This window comes from Phyllobates terribilis, unplaced genomic scaffold (genome assembly GCF_046119375.1).
Source record: "Phyllobates terribilis strain yellow unplaced genomic scaffold, ASM4611937v1 Scaffold_297__1_contigs__length_2349677, whole genome shotgun sequence".
NCBI classification, from domain to species: Eukaryota; Metazoa; Chordata; class Amphibia; order Anura; family Dendrobatidae; genus Phyllobates; species Phyllobates terribilis.
This window is the reverse complement of record NW_027363057.1, coordinates 1-5,955: the sequence shown is the minus strand read 5'-3', so window position 1 is coordinate 5,955 and position 5,955 is coordinate 1.

The following is a 5,955-nucleotide window of genomic DNA, read 5'->3' as shown; positions in this document are numbered from 1 at the left end:
GAGAATATTTCTTTCATTCAGATCTAGGATGTGTTAGAGTGTTCCCTTTATTTTTTTGAGTAGTGTACATAAACACTAGACAATTTGTTCCCCTAAACAATAATTAAAGATATGAAAAAAATCCTCAGTTTTTTATTACTTTATTGATTTTCTTACATTGTAACTGGGGCATTTATAGGAGCCCCATTTACAAGATAAAATAGCACACTACAATGACAAATGTCACTGGCAGAGCCATCAAAGTCTGCTAGGATCCAGGAGCTTTGCTATGCTTGAGACACCTCATGATCATGTGATTGCCGGGTCCTATAGAAGCATCAGCAATCCCATCACACAATGCGATTTAGTCAGTGAAATAGAAGACTGAAGCAGTAATAAACTTCTCCCGTCTTCTCCCCTGGGTCCCAGGCATAGTCTGACAGGTGAAGACCCAACAGGGTCCTGCTAGATTGCATGAGCAGGAGATTTAACCCTGCCCTGTGAATTTACAGTAGAGCAAGAGCCATAAATTTACACCATTTTTTCTACAAAATAGTTTGTTGTGTAAAAGCATCAAAACAAAAAAAAAATATATATAAATTCGGTACCGCTGTAAACACACTGACCCGAAGAACAAAGCTACCTTATCAATTTTACCACACGCTGAACAGCATAAAAAAAAAAAAAAAAAAATCAATTCCGGATTTGCTGGTTTTTGCTTATTCTGCCTTCCAAAAATCAGAATAGAAAGCGATCAAAAAATGTAACGTGCCCGAAAATGGTACCAATAAAAAGGTCAACTTATCCCACAAAAAACATACAGTCACATGACTGTCGGCCAAAATATGGAAACATTATAGCTCTCAAAATAGGGCGATGCAAAAAATAGTCTCTGCAAAAAAAGCGTCTTAGTGTGTGACAGCTGTCAATCATAAAAACTCGTTATGAATCTGGTATCGCTGTACTGTAATCACACCAACCCGAAGAATAAAGTCATCTAATCGCTTATACCACACAAGGAATGGCGTAAAAAATAAACTTTAGGGTTAGGGTCGGGCAAAAAAAAAAAAAATGATGACGATATGGAGACCAGTGTTGAGCACAAGTGTTCGCTACTTGAATTTGCATTGGGTGCTTGGTTATGCACTGAGTATCACGGGTGCTCGAGTGACATGCTCGAGTCTCTGCCTCATATACTTCACGGCCCAAAAAAAAATGTTGCTGGGATCACCTGCCATGCACGAGCGATACCCGTATCTTCTTTTTTTTTGGGGGTGTCTAACAACCGTAAAACATGCAGGGCGGGGACTCGAGCATGTCACTCGAGCACCCGCGATACATGGTGCATACCTGAGTACCCGATGCAAACTCAAGTAGTGAGCACTTGAGCTCAAGACTAATGACAACTTATTCAATTGAATGGCCTAATGTTATCAAATTCTGTTGTACCTCTGGGTTCAAAATGTTCACTTTACCCCTTGATAAAATCCCTGAGGGGTGTAGTTTCCAAAATGGAGTCAATTGTGGAGGTTTTCCACTATTTAGGCACATCAGGGGCTCCCGAAATGCGACATGGCATTCGTTCTTGATTCCAGACAATTTTGCATTCAAAAAGTCACACAGTGCCCCTTTCCCTTCTGAACCCTGACGTGTGCCCAGTGTATTTTCCCCACATATGGGGTATTGGCATACTCAGGACAAATTGCACAACAGTTCTTAGGTTCAATTTTCTCCTCTTACTCTTGTAAAAATAAAAAAGTTGGACCTTAAAGATCAATTTTGTGGAAAAAAGTTAAAAATAGGAATTATTCCTACCGTTAATTACGTTTCCAGGAGTCCATCATAACGGCACGACAGGAGTTACGTCCTCTGTTCCTCTACGGACAGGAAACACATGGGGGGGGGGGGGCTTTTAACCTCTCATCACACCCTCAGTGTTAGTATTAATCACCAAACCAGGATGGATGCAACTCTATTTTATTATATACATATACCAATGTTACATTCACATTAGTGTCAAGAGCAGGGGAGGGAAATATGGTGCCGTTATGATGGACTCCTGGAAATGTAATTAACGGTAGGAATAATTCCTATTTTACCAGTACGTCCATCATAACGGCACAACAGGAGACAGACCAAATCAAAAGAAATGGAACATTTAGGGCGGGACTACTGCCTGAAGGACTTTACGGCCAGAGGCTAATTGTTGACTGGACAATACATCCAATTTATAATGTTTACTAAATGTGGCTATATTGGACCAGGTTGCTGCCTGGCAAATTTGGCCCACTGACGCTCCAGCTTTCTCTGCCCATGAAGCGGAGATTGCCCGAGTAGAATGAGCTTTAAAGGGAAATTGGTGGATCCTTCCCCTCAGATTCATACGCGAGGGCGATAGTCCTTGTCAACCACCTTGCTAGAGTCTGCTTAGAAGCTTTCTTGCCCTTATTCACACCCGAAAATTGCAGAAAAAGGTTTGAGTCTCTCCTCCAGGGGGCTGTGATTTCTATATACCGAACAATTGCCCTCCTGACGTCCAAGGTATGGAAGGATTTTTCCTTTTCATTTTTGGGGGACTGGCAGAAAGACGGCAGTATTATCTCTTGGTTCAGGTTTGAACTGGACACCACCTTAGGGTGAAAGGAGGGATCCAGTTTAAGAACCAATCTGTCCTCCACAATCTTAAGGTATGGGTCCAGAACTGAGAGGGCCTGGATCTCGCCTACCCGTTTCGCTGTAGTAACTGCCACAAGAAAGGCTGATTTCATAGAAAGCAGGTCTACTGATGATTCTTCTAGGGGTTCAAAGGGAGACTTACATAAAGCCCTCAACACCAGGTTCAGATCCCACGGCGGTACTAGACTCCTTATCGTGGGTTTTAAACGAGAAGTTGCTTTTATGAACCTTGATATCCATGGGTGGTCTATTAAGGAGTAGTCCAAAAAAGCGCTTAGGGCCGAGATATGAACTTTTAACGTATTTGGCCTCAGACCCTTATCAAACTCCTCTTGGAGGAAATCCAATATCGTTGGAATATTGGGGTGAGACGAATTTCCCACAGACTGACCTGCAAAGCTACAGAACTGTTTCCAAATCCTAGTATAGATGGCTGACGTTACTGGTTTCCTACAGGCTTGTAGAGTTGTAATTACCCAATGGGTAAGGCCCCTAGAGGCTAGGATCCACCTCTCAGGTTCCATGCTGTCAATTGGAGGAATTGGATGTTCGGATGTAACAAGGGACCCTGCAATAGAAGATCTCTCCTGGCTGGGAGTCTGAATGGGAGATCCACTGCCATCCGGTGTAGCAGAGGGAACCAGCTCTTTTTGGGCCAGTAGGGCGCTATCAGAATAAGAGCTCCCCTCTCCTGTTGGATTTTCCTTAGTACTCTTGAGATGAGAGGGACTGGAGGAAAGGCGTACACCAGTTTTGTCCCCCATGATTGAGAAAGGGCATCTATTCCTTCTGGGCTGTCGGCTGGGTCCAAGAAAAAAAAGGGCTGCAGCTTCCTGTTTTTTCTTGTTGCAAACAGGTCTATGAATGGGGTGCCCCATCGTTGAATGATTTGATGAAACACCTCCGGATTCAGCTCCCAATCTGAGGGACCAACTCTTGCTCTGCTGAGAAAGTCTGCTACCACATTTTCGGACCCCCTTAGATGAATAGCCGATATTGAAAGGACATTTCTCTCCGCCCAGTAGAAAATTCTTGACGCCAAGGATTGTAACCTTTTCCCTCTTGGACCTCCTTGTCGACGAAGAAAAGCGATGGTGGTGCTGTTGTCTGAGAAAATGTTTACATGATTTCCTCTGAGCAAATGCTGACATCTTTGAAGAGTCTCCCAGACCGCCTTTAGCTCCCTGAAATTTGACGACCTGTGTTGTATCTCTTTGGGCCACATCCCTTGTAGATATCCGTTTCCTATGCTTGCTCCCCAGCCTTTTTGGCTGGCATCCGTATGGATCTGGATTGAAGGAAGAAGGATCCAGTCTACTGCATTTTCTAAGTTTGAAGGGTCTGTCCACCAGGAAAGGGAGTTTTTTAGCTCTCTTGACAGTCTTTTTCTTGTCTAACCCCGATGGTAGTCTGTTCCAAACGGACAGGATCGACTTCTGTAACGGCCTTGAACGGGCCTGTGCCCATTTCACGCTCGGAATGCATGAGGTCATCAGTCCTAAGATCCGATCTGGTCTTCCGTATCTCGAAGTTGTAAATTTCCAGTTTTATTTTTTCTCCTGGGGCAAGGAGGACTTTTGAAGACTGGAATCTAAGAGTACCCCTAGAAATACTTTTGTAGTACTTGGATGGAGGCTTGATTTTTCCCAATTGATGTTCCACCCCAAATATTCCAGGGTTTCGATCGTATGCTCTTGTTGACTGAGAAGAGACTGACTCTGCCACCAACAATATATCGTCCAGGTAACGGATGATTATAACCCCCTGTGTTCTTAAGAAGGCCGCTACTTCTGTCATAACCTTTGTGAATATTCGGGGGGCCGAGGACAGACCGAAGGTTAGGCAAGTGAATTTAAAGTGGTGTACTGTGTCCTCCTGCTCTAGAGCGAACCTTAGTTATTGCTGGTGACTTGGGTGAATTGGAACATTGTAATATGTATCCTTGAGGTCTAGGGTGCACATTACCGATCCCTTCTCTATCAATTGAATGCTGGTTTTTATAGCTTCCATTTTGAACCTCTTGTATTCCACCCACTGGTTTAAGGGCTTGAGGTTTATAATCGTACGGCGTTTGCCCGAGGGTTTTAACACCGAGAAGAGGGAGGAATAATGGCCTAAACCCTGCTCTGAAGGGGGGACCTGTTTCACCACGTGTAGGGATTGAAGGACTAATATATCCTGCCATAGACTTTTGAGATCTACGGGGGAGCGAGGACGAGTGATTTGGAAACGACGAGGGAGGGCATGGGAGAAGTCTATTTTGAAACCTTCCCCTAAGGAACGTAGGATCCATTGATTTTTTGTAATGGACACCCACTTGTCCTGAAAAAAGAAGCCTGCCCCCTACTCCAATGGCGTCATGGTCTAGCTGGGGCTCCAGAGGCGACCTGATCTGCTCTGTCCTTTCCTCCCTTCCTGTAAGACCATCTCCCAGTCTTACCCTTACCCCTGTAATCACATTTAGGGGATCGACGGGGTCCACGAAACGGCCGGTATCTTTTAACCCTATCCTCGGGAAAGATCCTAGTTACTTACCGGTAACGGGATTTTACAGAGCCCATGACAGCACCACCTGAGAGAGGGTATCCAACCACCAAGGACAGGAACCTACTGAATAAAAAGGCGGTACCTCTCCTCCGCATCAGTTTTGTTTCAGAGCACGAGAGGGCCTCCGAAGACAGGTTAATACATAACCACCACCTCAACATATGTACTAAACACCTTAAAAAAGTGCACACCACAGTGATAAAGAGGAGGGAATTAATAGGGTGCTTTCATGGGATCTGTAAAATCCCGTTACCGGTAAGTAACTAGGATCTTTTCCCCTTCTCCCATGACAGCACCACCTGAGAGATTTATAGAGATCAAATACCAGAGGGAGGGATCACCGCTTGCAACACCCTTCTACCAAAGGACAGATCAGTAGAAGAGGAAAGGTCAAGACGGTAATGTTTGTAAAATGTAGCGGGGGATGACCAAGTTGCCGCCTTACATATAATGTCGATGGGCACATCCGCCTTCTCAGCCCAGGAAGCAGCTACCGCTCTGGTGGAATGGGCCTTCAGGTTCTCAGGAACCGGCAGATTGCTAGAAGAGTAGGCTAAAGTAATAGTATCCCTGACCCATCTAGCTATGGTCCCCCTTGTAACCTTAAGTCCTTTCCTAGCCCCCTGAAAGGATATAAAAAAAGCGTCACTCTTTCTCCAGGCTTTTGTCACTTCCAAATACTGGACTAACACCCTCTTAACATCTAAGGTGTGAAGCTTATGTTCCTCAGAATCCCTAGGATTAGGATAGAAG